General features: G+C 46.7%; 2 long non-coding RNA genes across 7 annotated transcripts in view; one reads left to right on the top strand and one right to left on the bottom strand.

Annotated features, from left to right (window-relative positions):
• Window positions 1-13,824, bottom strand: part of LOC103882505 — a 28,027-nt gene extending 14,203 nt beyond the window's left edge. For 3 of the 6 annotated variants that reach the window (XR_004182372.1, XR_004182370.1, XR_002520650.2), the window contains exons 1-2: window positions 3,896-5,772; window positions 3,296-3,386 (exon numbers count right to left, since the gene is read on the bottom strand). This is a non-coding gene — a long non-coding RNA (uncharacterized LOC103882505). Of the gene's footprint in view, window positions 1-3,295; window positions 3,387-3,895; window positions 5,773-13,333 lie in introns of those variants that run through there. The other 3 variants (XR_004182371.1, XR_004182373.1, XR_004182374.1) reach the window with 3 other exon arrangements.
• LOC116273862 lies at window positions 11,154-13,610 on the top strand. The gene is made up of 2 exons (XR_004182375.1): window positions 11,154-11,414; window positions 12,101-13,610. It is a non-coding gene; the product is annotated as an uncharacterized LOC116273862 (long non-coding RNA).
• Window positions 13,825-13,827: the final 3 nt, after the last annotated feature.

Below are 13,827 nucleotides of genomic sequence, written 5' to 3'. Positions count from 1 at the left end.
TCTTCCTTTGTACCATTGTTTCAGTGGCTTTGTGGGGTTTTTTTTTGGGTTTTTTTTTTTTTTTTTGGTATTTTTAGTTGGGTTTATTTTTTACTTTTCCTTCTCCTCTATTTCAAACCCAGTCCCTTCAGAGCCTCAGTTGAAGCCACCCAAGCACATCCCTGCCACAGAACTTGTAGTAATTCCCTAAGCAGTCCATGGACGTCTTCCCAAACAACCCTCCTACAGCAGAGGGTTCTGGGAAATCTAGTCACTTCCCCTCACATGGATGCACCTGCCTCTGGGAACTTCCACAGCCCTGGTCCTTGGATAGGAGAATGAAGACACAGGGCTGGGGGGTTGGGGAATGGGTGATATTGATACCTAAATCTTCAGGCCACTCATCAGCTGGGTCCTTCTGAGTGAGTGAGGGTAACTCTCAAGGAAGTGAAATTCTCAGCCTGGAATTTATGACCTGACCATCTTAGACCAAATTACAGAGAAAAAAGTCAAAGTGTGTGTTCACTCCTTAGGGCTGTGAAAGGCCCAGGAGCCATTCTTCAGATGAGCCTCTTGGCCCTCAAAATCGTAAGCCTTCTATTCATGATTGAACTTTTCCTGTTTGAAACACATTCACTGAGCCAAATCTTTCTGTCACATATTTTGCTTTTAAAAGTTGAGTTTGTTTGATTTCCTAAATTTTTGTTATTTCTAACTGTATCAAAGCAGCCCAGTTCAAAGAAACAGAATGTACCAGGGAAGCAGACATTTGATCATTAAAGGCAAAATGAATCTAAGTCGTGTCTACTTGAGTGCTCATGACACCAAAACCAGAAAAATCCCTGGCCTACATCAAGTCCGTAGGCTTTTTGTCCTGGAGGCCAGGGTCCCTCTGTGGTCTCAGGGTACCCAGGGTGATATGCTGCATGGTTGAACTGAGCATCTAAGATGCCAAGAGTCCCTAACCTTTGTCCTTCTCTTGAGTGGAGGTGGCCAAAGGAAGGGGGTTACATAAGAGACCACTTCCTGCCCCTGGATGGGCAGAACAGAGTCACCCAGGGCCTGTCAGGACAGGATGCAGAATTCCTGACTCTTGGGGAGTTTGTCTGGTTAAAGGCCATGTCCAGCTTCTGGTATAAAGACCACTTGGGAACCCCCTGCTCCCAGAGAGAGCGCGATCATTACTGAGGCTACAGGCAGGAGACTGGAGCAACTGTTCAGAGGGAAAAGGAGCTAGAATAGCAGACTCCACAAGAGCAAGGTATTATTTTGTACCCCACATCTTCTGGGTATCTAGCAAAATGCCTGGTCCTTAGGAAGTACTCAGTAAATGTTAAACTAATAAAAGATTAATTTCTGAGAACAGGTCAAAGATTTAGGCCTGGGGGCGGGGGACACAGAAAGAAGTATCCAGAGAATCTCAGTCAGTCTCAAAATCATAGCTCGACAGAGAAATTCCCTTCAATCCAAGACCCAGGTCCTACTGCAGCTCCCTCGAAGGCTGTGACATGTGTGGTGAGCTTAGTGGATCTCATACCTCCTCATGTCAAATTAGATGGTGGCCTGAGCTCAGGCATTGCCACTGGGGCAGGAGAGAGGGGACAAAGTAGAAATATTGGAGTCTGGATGGACAGAATGTGGAAACTGACAGTATGTGGGTACTGAAGGAAGTGAATGAGAGATGAGCATAATAGAGGGCGACACTCTTCCCGGGGTTGCTGTAAGGAGTAGTAAATGAACGCACAGTGCTTCAGGCCACACGGTAGGTTCTTTTTGTGGGGATTGGGCGGAATGGAGTCTCACTCTGTCACCCAGGCTGGAGTGCCATAGCGCGGTCTCAGCTCACTGCAACCTCCGCCTCCCAGGTCCAAGTGATTCTCCTGTCTCAGCCTCCCAGGTAGCTGAGATTACAGGCGTCCACCACCACGCCCGGCTAATTTTTGTATTTTTAGTAGAGACGGGGTTTCACCATGTTGGCAAGGCTGGTCTTGAACTCTCAAACTCAGGTTATCCGCCCACTTCAGCCTCCCAAAGTGCTGGGATTACAGGTGTGAGCCACAGCGCCCAGCCTGTAAGTTCTTAATGGAAGCTGCTTTCCTCCTCCTCCTCTTCCCTTTCCGTTTTCACTAAAGGTCAAACTCTCCCACCTGGAAACATTAGAGTGCCCGCCCAAAGAGACTCTGCCACCAGTGTCTTTCTATGAACCTCATCCTTGAAAACTGTGGACATGCTTCTACCTCTGCTGGTCCCCACCAAGAAGATAGCAATCGAAGTATCTTCTCTCTAGTGCTGTGTCAGAAAAACCCTGACGACCATCCTCTCATGACCAGAATGTTTTCTTTGTTCATCTGAGATGAAATGAACATCTCTTTGGGGGACAAACAGGCAGCCTGACTCACAAGCTGAGCAGACACTACGGGCTGGGCCAGGTGATAGCTGCACAATGGTAGCTGCGGCTGCAGCTCGTGAGGCTTCAATGCTTGCGGCATAGACTGTGACAATACACAAGAGATGTTTTTAAAGGTGAACAAGTCTATTTCTTTCTTTTTCTTTTTTTTTTTTTTTTTGAGATGGAGTCTTGCTCTCTCACCCAGGCTGGAGTGCAATGGCACGATCTCCACTCACTGCAACCTCTGCCTCCTGGGTTCAAGCAATTGTCCTGCCCCAGCCTCCTGAGTAGCAGGGTTTGCAGGCGTGTGCCACCATGCCTTGCTAATTTTTTTGTGTTTGTGTGACAGAGTCTCACTCTGTCACCAGGCTGGAGTGCACTGGTGCAATCTCGGCTCACTGCAACCTCCACCTTCTGGGTTCAAGAGATTCTCCTGCCTCAGCCTCCCAAGTAGCTGGGATTACAGGTGCACTCCACCACGCCCGGCTAACTTTTGTGTTTTTAGTTGAGACGGTGTTTCACTATATTGGCCAGGCTGGTCTTGAACTCCTGATCTCGTGATCCACCCACCTCAGCCTCCCAAAATGCTGGCATTACAGGCATAAGCCACCATGCCTGGCCCTAGAATCAGTACTGTTAAGATAATTAATTGAGAAGCCACTAGGCTGAGATGGCTCCAGGGCCTTGAGTTCCTATGTAACCAACCGAAACTCAACTCAGAGGGAATGATTTTAACCTAGGAAAACAAAATTTAAGATTAACCAATTAGGAACCACAAACTAACCTCGAATGAGGGACTTTTCACATTAACCAATCAAATATTTTCTTTGTCTTGCTTCCATGAGCACCTTATGAAAGATTTTCCCTGGCACCCCTTCACTGGAGCCCTGAATGATTTGTGGGCTTATTGTTGGATGCATGACTCACCGTCCGCTCAAGGAGACTCTTTCAAATGTTCATGTGCTGAAGTTTCTCATTTAATGGTAAGTATTTGTAGCCAGAGTGAAGGACCGCTGGGCTGAGGAAGGGTCACCAACACAAGTGTGGAAAGGAAAAGCACAAAGATTACTATGAATATCTCACTCAACCAATAATTCTGGAAATGGGCTCTCGGACCCTAGACAAGGTCTATGGGACCCAGGGGTGCATTGCTCTATTCTAGAGTCTGTAGTGGGTCCACTCTATTTCTCAACCCCCTTCCAAATCTGGAAAGCAGTGAAATCTGTGGTTCTTAGTCACCTCCTCTCCCTTGTACCCACCTACTTGCCCCTCCAGGAGATGGAGCCCGTGAAAAACCACTTGCCATTCTTAATGGAGTGCACTGTGATTCTCAAACCCAATAATACTCTTTACATAGCCCTGATGAGGAGCCACTGGTAAATACTAATTCCAGAAAACTTAAAAGAAGTCTTCCAGGCCACACACAAACTCTAGACACAGTACAATACCACTTTTGACAAAGTAGATCATGAGTACATACATACATACATACATACATACATACATAAAATAAGGTCATTTTCTTACAGACTTCAGTGAAGACATAGAAATCCTTTTCTTCACTTGTGGGCACGGCTGAGTCTGAGAAGGAGAGGGATGGCTGACACTGGGCTGAGAGGCCGGCCGGTAGTTCCCATTCACAGACAGTGCGTGCAGAAGAGCTTTGTCAGTGCCTAACAAACCAAGAAACATGCCTTTTGGAGCCAGACAGATCCAGGTGCGAATCTCGGTTAGGCCACTCACTGTGCCATGTCGGGCAAACTTGTTGACCTCTGTGAGCCTGTTCTCTCCCTGAGAAGATGGTTGTCATCATGCATACCTACATGGTTTCTACAAGAGAGAAACATAAACTGCCTGGCACAATGAATGTCCACATCTGATACTGGCTGATCGCTCAGTGATACCTCTCTGAACCAGAACTTATCCTAACGTCACACTTTATGATCAGAAGCCGTGTTGTAGGAGTGCAAATGATGCGAGAGACAGGAGGATGGTCCAGGTCACAGTTCCTCTCCTGCTCCCACCCTTTCCCTCCCTCCCTCTCCTTTCTGTCTTGAGGCAGCACATGGCTTCCAAGACATCTCAGGCTGCAGCCTGCCCCTGCTCTTGGGGTGGTCCCCAACTCTGCTTATGAGTGCATGGATGCTACGGCCCCCCTACCCAGATGATGGCAGCATGTGAGGCCCAAGGGCCTGGGTCTCTCCCTCCAGGGCCTGGGCCCCAGCCCACTTGTGAACGGTTCCATTGCCTCCTGTTTATTACCTCTCTGACCCAGCATTGAGAAACTTCCCTTAACTCCTCCACAGCCAGATGGACTTGGTTAAAAGAAGCCCCAATCCCAGAAGGGACGCTAATGGAAATGACAGAACGTTGAGTCACGCTGGGACCCCACAGATCTTCTGGCAGCGTTTCTACATTTCTGTGCCGTGTGCCCCTTTGACAGCTTGGCAAAAAATATCCATAAATACATAAAATAAAAGACATGAGATCACAAAGGAATTCAATTACACTAAAAAACCATTCTACCCAACGTCCCATGGACATCCATGGATTTCAGATGATCAACACCTGACAGCCAAACCTCTTGCTGAGAACTTAGGAAACTCTCCAAGGTCACCCAGCTAAGAAGTGAGAGGCCTGGGACGGGAACCCCATCTCCTTATTCCTGCACCTGTGGTTTTGTGTTTTTTACTAATTTAATATTTCAGGAAACTAAGAAAAATGAAACGGAAATCTCGCTGCCTCTGCTTTGAACACTCCTGAAGTTTCTCCATGTGGGGAGGTGTGGAGGAAGCCCTGCTGGCCCTCAGTGTATTCAGAAGAACTGACCTTGCTTTATCCAGGATTGCAACACCACACAAAGATTATTTCCCGGTAAACATCTGAAAAAGCTTAAGGCCACAGTAACTTGGCTGAGGATTTGGCCAGGGCCCTGGTGACCGGTTGAGATGTCCAACTCCTAAATGTGATGGGCGGCGCTGTTGGATTGTGGACTGAACAGATGGGTCAATTCCTCTGGGTCAGTTCCTCTGCTTTCAGGTGGTCAGTGTCAGGGAGTCTGGAACACTGGCCTCTGAGCCTGCCACCGACATCTCGGCCCTCAACCCTTGTTAGGAATTAGTGAGCAGTTGGTGTCCCCTTGCTCTGCTGGGAAGACTGGCAGGTATTTAACCTGAGGGCGTCAACACCTGGCCCATCTCCTAGCTGAGCCCTTTCACTCCTTTCTCTCCCTGCTGGGGTAAGAGAATGTAATGGTTAAAAGCATGAGTTTGGGGCAGGGTTTAAATTCTCACTCCATCACTTCAGAAAAGTTGCATGGCCATCTCCCCTTCCCCTTTGTTTGTTTTTTGAGCTGGAGTCTCACTCTGTTGCCCAGGCTGGAGTGCAGTGGCACCATCTCGTCTCACTGCAACCTCTGCCTCCTGGGTTCAAGTGATTCTCCTGCCTCAGGCTCCTGAGTAGCTGGGATTACAGGCACCCGCCACCACCCCCTGCTAATTTTTGTATTTTTAGTAGAGACAGAGTTTCACCATGTTGGCCAGGCTGGTCTGGAACTCCTGACCTCAAGTGATCCACCCACCTCAGCCTCCCAAAGTGCTTGGATTACAGGCATGAGCCACTGCGCCTGGCCCTCTCTGTGTTTTCATACCTCTAATGGGAATAGTAGTCATACCTGCCTTTCAGGGTGTAGCGACAATTAGAGCTAAGGTACAGAAAGCACCTACGCAGGACCTGAAGTGTTGTGTTCTGTGGTTAGGAGCCATTATTCTAATGAGCTCTGGGTTGCACCTTCCACACTGTTGCAGGAAGTCAGGGACCCTGAATGGAGGGACCGGCTGGAGCCGTGGCAGAGGAATATAAATTGTGAAGATTTCATGGACATTTATCAGTTCCCAAATAATACTTGTATAATTTCTTATGCCTGTCTTTACTTTAATCTCTCAATCCTGTTATCTTTGTAAGGTGAGGATATACATCACCTCAGCACCACTGTGATAACTGTGTTAACTGTACAAATTGATTGTAAAACATGTGTGTTTGAAAAATATGAAATCAGTGCACCTTGAAAAAGAACAGAATAACAGCAATTTTTAGGGAACGAGGGAAGAGAGCCATAAGATCTGACTGCCTGTGGGGCTGGGCAAAAACAGCCGTATTTTTCTTCTTGCAGAGAGCCTATAGACGGACATGCAAGTAAGAGAGATATCGCTAAATTCTTTTCCTAGCAAGGAATATTAATATTAATACCTTGGGAAAGGAATGCATTCCTGGGGGGAGGTCTATAAACGACCACTCTGGGAGTGTCTGTCTTATGCGGTTGAGATAAGGACTGAGATACGCCCTGGTCTCCTGCAGTAGCCTCAGGCTTATTAGGGTGGGGAAAAACTCCATCCTGGTAAATTTGTGGTCAGACTGGTTCTCTGCTCTCAAACCCTGTTTTCTGTTAAGATGTTTATCAAGACAATACATTCACTGCTGAACATAGACCCTTATCAGTAGTTCTGCTTTTGCTCTTTGCCTTGTGATCTTTGTTGGACCCTTATCAGTGGTTCTGCTTTTTCCATTTGTCCTGTCCCCTCAGAAGCATGTGATCTTTGTTAGACCCTTATTAGTAGTTCTGCTTTTTGCCTTTTGAAGCATGTGATCTTTGTGCCTACTCCCTGTTTTACACCCCCTCCCCTTTTGAAACCCTTAATAAAAAACTTGCTGGTTTGAGGCTCAAGTGGACATCACGGTCCTACTGATATGTGATGTCAACCCCAGTGACCCAGCTGTAAAAATCCTCTCTTTGTACTCTTTCTCTTTATTTCTCAGCCAGCTGACACTTATGGAAAATAGAAAGAACCTATGTTGAAATATTAGGGGCAGGTTCCCCCAATACCACACTGTGTCTCTTATGAATAAAGCAGGTGCTAACGCAGGTGTTGTTAGCCAAGTGGATGTATTCAGAGAAGCCCCTCCACCATTATCAGAGCAGACCTATTTCTCCCACACGTCTCAGCAAAGGGCATGACTTGATCACAGTCACACAAAGAGAAAATCCTGCCTCAGCGTCTTCCTGATCTACATAGCTCTTCATCTGGGTGCTGACTTTCTGCCTTCCTCTTGTTTCTACAGACACAGAACCTTCATTTCTCCCAAAGCCCACCTCTGCCTGCACTCTGGATCCCTTCCCTCTCTCCTGCAGATTTCTCCTCTACTAGATCGTCCCTCTGTGCATGCTCTAAGTATCTCCCTTAACCTCCAGGTCTCTGTTTGACTACTATTTCTCTAATTTCTTTCACATGTAAAGAGCATTGCTGCCTCCTCTTTCCCTCCCCAACCCACTCAAACTGGGCTTCTGCCCTCCTTGCTCCCCCTGCCTCTTTTCTTGGCTCCTTCTCCTCTAATCAGTCTCTAAAGGTTAAAGGGTACCAGGGATCTGTCCTGGGCATCCTTTTCTTCCATTTCTGAATGTTCTCCCTTAGTGATCCCATCCAGGCTCATGACTTTGAAGACCATGTATGTTCTGATGACTTCCCAATCTCTGTCTCCAGCCCTGATTTTCCCCCAAACTTCACTTGAATATCTAATTGCTTTCTTAACATTTTCACTTAGATGTCTGATGGGGCAACTCAAACATAGCTTATCCATGAAGAACTTGAGTCCTTCTCCCAGACTCGCCCTCCAGGCTTCCTATTTGTAGCAGCTGGCAGGCACATTCACCCAATTGTTCAACCTTTACATCTAAGAGCCAGTCTTGACTCCTGGCTTTCCTCATCTTCCACCTGCAGCCCATCAGCAAGTCTTGTCTGCTTTATCTCCAAAGCACATTCCAAACTTGCCCACTTCTCTCCATCTGTATGCTAATCACTCTCGCCCATACCACCATCTAACTGTTTCCCAAATGACTGCAATGGCTCCTCAGCTGATCCATCTATCACCATTTTATTCTCCACTCTTGACAGTGAAGCCCAAATGGCCATGTCATGCTCTTGCCTAAAACCCTCCCATGACTCCCACTGTACTTGAAATAAAATTCAAAGTCCTCAAAGCAAGATATATTCTGGTTTCTGCCTACCTCTCTGCACTCACTTCCTCCTCACCTCTGCTCCAGCCACACTGATCTCTCCATCCCTTAAAAACTTAAAGTTCGTTCCCACCTTAGGACCCCTGCACTGCTGGTTCTTCCTGGAACACTCTTCTCTTTGATGTTTGAATGACTGGTTCCTTTTCATCACTCACATCTCAGCTGAAATGTCAGTACTCAAAGAGGCTCTTCCTGACCACGGGACTGAAGTGGGCACCCTTCACTTCCTATCACGTCATCCTATTCTCTTTCCTTACCTCCCAGAGGAGAGTCACACAGATAGACAGGAACAATAGGTATTTTCCTGTTTTCCTGTCTATCTCTCTTCCAGGAGGTAAGTTCCACAGAGGCGGTTGCTGTCTTTCTTCTTCACCACTATATCTGCAGAACTCAGAACAATGCTCCGCCCGTGTGTGTGTGTGTGTGTGTGTAGGTGTGTGTGTTTTGTCTTGTGTGTGTGTGTGTGGTGTGTGTGTGTCATGTTGCATGTGTGTGTGTGTGTGTGTGTGGGTGTGTGGGGGGTGTGTGTGAGTGTGTGTGTGTGTGGTGTGTGTGGTGGTAGTATTAATAAGTATGTGTTGCGTGTGTGTTGTGTGTGTGTGTGTGAATTGTGTGGGGTGCGTGTGTGTGTGTGTTGTGTGTGTGTGTGTGGTGTGTGTGTGGGGTGTGTGTGGTGTGTGTGTGGTGAGTTTGGTGCATGTGTGGTGTGTATTTTGTGTAGTGTGTGTGGTGTGTGTGTATGTGGTATGTGTTGCATGTGTATGTTGCATGTGTGTGTGTCATGGTGTGTGGGGAGTGTGTGTGTGGTGTGTGTGTGTGTGTGGTGGCATGGGAGTCACGTGTAATGGCATTGTGTGTGTGTGTGTATGGTGTGTGGGGTGTGTGTGTGTGGTGTGAATTAGCTGTTTGAGTGCTCATGTGTGTGGTGTGTGTGTTTAGTGTGTGTGTGGGTGTGTGGTGTGTGTGTGGTGTGTGGTGTATGTGTGGGTGTGTGTGGGTGTGGTATTGTGGTGTGTGTGGTGTGTGTGTGTGGTGTGTATGTGTGTGGTGTGTGGTGTGTGTGTGGTGTGTGTGTGGTGTGTGTGTGTGTGTGGTGGTGTGTGGTGTGTGTGTGTGGTGTGTGTGTGGTGTGTGTGTGGTGTATGGTGTGTGGTGTGTGTGTGTGGGTGTGTGTGTGGTGTGTGTGTGGTGTGTGGTGTGTGTGGTATGTGTGGCTAATTATCTGGTGTCCTTGGTGTGGTGTGTATGTGTGAGGTGTGGTGTGTGGTGTGTGTGTGTGGGTATGTGTGGTGTGTGTGTGGTGTGAGGGGTGTGGTGGGTGTGGTTATTGTCATGGTGTGTGTGTGGTGTGTGGTGTGTGTGTGTGTGGTGTGTGTGTGTGGTGTGTGTGGTGTGTGTGTGGGTGTGGTGTGTGTGCTGTGTGTGGTTGGTGTGTGTGGTGGTGTGTGTGTGGTGTGTGGTGTGTGTGTGGTGGTGTATTATTATTATTGATTGTATTGACGTGTGGTGTGTGTGATTATTGATACATTATTGGGATTGTGTGGTGTGTGGTGTGTGGTGTGTGTGGTGTGTGGTGCGTGTGTGGTGTGGATGGTGTGTGGTGTGTGGTGTGTGTGTGTGGTGTGTGTGTGTGTGGTGTGTGTGTGTGGTGTGGTGTGTGTGTGAATTGTGTGTGTGTGGTGTGTGTGGTGTGTGTGAGGGTGTGGTGTGTGTGTGGGTGTAGTGTGTGGTGTGTGTGTATGTGTACATACATGCATAGTGTTGCTATATGTTGTTGAATGCATGAATGAATGGATAAATAAATTAATGCAGCAAACTAGGATGAGAACCAAGGCCTCCTACCCAAGGATTCCAGCATTTCCTGCATGCCGTATCAAGCTGCTGTTTTCACCAGTTTGATTGCTGTATCTTCCCTGTGAGCCAGATGCGCCCACAGCACCATTCAACTTTCAACTGGTTCCAGAGCCCAGTGTGAAAGGGAAAATGTGGAGGCAGGAGGAGAGGAAGAGGGCCTCTGAACAGCAGGAGGTCTATAAGAAGCCCAGGACTGGGCACCAGCATTTATTATTCATTCCATCATCCATGGAATAATATTTAGTAAACACCTGTGTGTCAGGCATCATGTAAGGTACCAGGGATAGGAAGACAAACCTACTTGGATGGATCTGACCGTCTCCAGAAGGAGGGTAGGCATAAGCAGCCAGGCAGGGACAGGGTGACATGAGCCACGAAACACCAGCAACAGGCGGGAGAAACGCCGGGTGGGTTAGGAATCGGAGGTGGTATTTAGGGGAGGGACATTTGAACCGAGTCTTAAAGAGTGAAGGTGAACGATCGAAACCTCTCAGTCTGCATTTTCACATGAAAAGTACATTTGTCCGTCCCCTTTATTCTAACTGACAAAGAAAATCGCTAGAAAGGCATACGGATGATAATTATTAAGAACACCCATTAAATACAAATTCGCGCTTGAAGCGGTGGCTCAAGCCTGTAATCCCAGCACTTTGGGAGGCTGCCCGGCCCGGAAGGAAGGATCCAGAGGTCAGGAGATGAGACCATCCACCTGTGCTGCCATTAGAGAGCGTCGCCTACTAAAATACAAAACAGCAGGCGTGGTAGTACCGTAGTCCCACCGGAGGCTGAGGCAGAATGGCCTGAACCTGGGGCCCGGGCTTACAGTGAGCCGAGATAAGCCACACTGCACTCCAGCCTGGGTGACACAGCGCGAGACTCTGTCTCAAAAAAAAAAAAAAAAAAATACAGAATTCTTCATCCGGAAACATGTTTTTTTAAGAGATGAGATAGTTCTCTATTTCTTGCCACAAAGAGTCCACTCAAATAACTGCATCTTCCCTGCAGGTCTTGGAGTGAAACCACTGAGGCAATCACCTACATGAAGAAAGATCACCCAACAGAAAACTGCTTTCCGGAAACACCACAGACCACAGAATGTCTCTTTAAGAAATGTGCTGTCAGGTAAAAGCAAGATTTTGCAGCAGGTGAAAGAATGAGGTAGATGTATGTGTATTGATATAGAGAGATAGATTCATTGCTACATTTTTGAAAAGTTTCTTGGCTGGGTGTCTTGGCTCACGCCTGTAATCCCAGCACTTTGGGAGACCGAGGTGGGCGGATCACCTGAGGTCAGGAGTTCGAGACCAGTCTGGCCAACATGGTGAAATCCCATCTCTCCTAAAAATACAAAAATCAGTTGGGTGCAGTGGCCTGTGCCTGTCATCCCAGCTACTCGGGAGGCAGAGGCAGGAGAATCACTTGAACCAGGAAGGCAGAGGTTGCAGTGAGCCAAGGTTGCACCACCGCACTCCAGCCTGGATGACAGAGTGAGTGAGAGTCGGTCTCAAAAAAAAAAAAAAAAGTTTCAGAACATTGAATATTGTTATTATTACGTAGGGATCTGTATAGAAAGATCTAGAGGAATAATTACAAACAAAAGTGTGGGATGATGAGGTGCTCACATTTCTTGAGTCCTGCATTTTGGTACTATTTTAATTGTTCTGAACAAATGTGTATTTATTTTGGGACTTGTTTAGAACATAGCTCTGATTTGTTTTATGACGCTTAAGAATGTGTTACTGGTATACATTCCAGAAACATGTGAGGACAGGATTTCCCTAACGTATACCACTTCCCAATACTTACAGAAAAAATAAACTGAGACCCAGGAAGATGGTGCGGCTTTTCTCCTAGACTGGGACCTTCAGCTCCATGGTTGCCAACTTCAGTGCTGAAAGCTCAAATACACAGGTATCTCCAACTCCAACATACATATTTGGAAACTTAGGCAACATTGCTTTGTGGAAAACTGTGCAACTCCTTACAGGAGAGAGAATTTTTTGTATTAAGCTGAAAAGCGGCTAATTGTGTATTTCTTCAACGACAGGCAATTCTTGGTGGCAAATGTGACACAGGTGAAGAAGACAGAAACATACAGGCTAGTGCTTTTCCAGAAATACAAGTGAAATCAAAATCGCATGGATATTACCTCTGGTGCCTTTTGTCTATCTTAGAAACTCACTAAGTTCTTTGGATAGCATCCATTTAATTTATAAGTATTTACTGAGCACTTAGCATATGCTTAGCCACTGGAGTACAACGCAGAGTCACAGAGACAAATTCTTGGCACCCCTCAAGCTCCTATCCTCCTGGGGAAACATACGAAGCAAGATAATGTATAAATAAGGGAGAGAATTTCGGGTAAAGATATAACGAAGCAGGGAAAGGAACGGTGACAAGAGTGCTATTTTTGTAAAGGTCAGGAAGCCTTTTAGGGAAAAGTGCCATTTGAGCAGGGACCTGGAGTGAGGAAGCGAGCTGCGCAGAGCTCTCAGGGGAGGGCAGCAAAGGAGGTCAGCAAGAGGTAGGCCCTGGGCAGGAATAAGAATTTCTTATGTTTCTCAAAAGGCGAAGAACATCTTAAAGAGCTCACAGCATTTGGAATGTTAAGGTTCTGTGTTGCTGTTTTCATGTTTATAGACTCAGTGCTGTAAATGTAGCTCTGTTGCTTACATATTTTAGAATGAATTTTATTTAGGAGTCTAAATCTACTATGAAGGCACGGCCTTATCTAAATGTCTCTAAAAATACCTCCTGCCTTTCACAAAGAAAGACAGAATTTCACTCACAAGAGTCAAAGTTGTTCATTCCACCAGGAGAGAGAAGGCTGGACCAACAGCACCCCTGGGTTTCAGTCCACACTCCCCACTCCCTGACAGACTGCCTTGAACATGTGGCTGGAGGGGTCATAAAAGGGACAGAGAACGGAGCGACAGAAGATGCCTTCTGCAGTCTCAACTTTTAGCCCCAGTTGTTTGAGAACTGGTATCTCCCCTACACATCTGGCTCTGGTGGAGACAGAAATGACAGCCCCTACTTACAACGAGGAGACTGTGGCTCAGAGAAGTCAGGCGGCTGCCCAGGACCGTGGAGAAAGCCAGCTCTGCCTCGACCCTCGCTGTGCTGCCTGGCTCCCATTAGAGTCTGTGTTCCACTTCAGGAAACGAGCCTGTTGATTTTTCATTTACACAAAAATGAAAAATAAACACCAGATGTTTAAAAACATGTTGCAACACGTCCTGCTGGAACTTAAAAGTGCATTCTGACCAAAAAAATTAAATTAGAAAATCCACATAGCAAAAAAAAAAAAAAATGTTTTGAATGAAAATAGTTTGTCTCTCTCTCACACATACTCTCTTGCACACACACACTCACATACACACACGAAAACAATATCTCATTTCTCCTTCAGGGAGCAGCTGTGAAGGAAATTGGGGGAGGAGGGTGGACACAACATCTCATCTTTGTGTTTCGGTACAGACTAAGCTTTTTTTTTTTTTTTTTTTTTTTTTTGAGACGGAGTCTCGCTCTGTAG

This window comes from Papio anubis, chromosome 2 (assembly GCF_008728515.1).
Source record: "Papio anubis isolate 15944 chromosome 2, Panubis1.0, whole genome shotgun sequence".
Lineage (NCBI taxonomy): Eukaryota > Metazoa > Chordata > Mammalia > Primates > Cercopithecidae > Papio > Papio anubis.
This window is presented reverse-complemented; position numbering and strand designations above follow the sequence as displayed.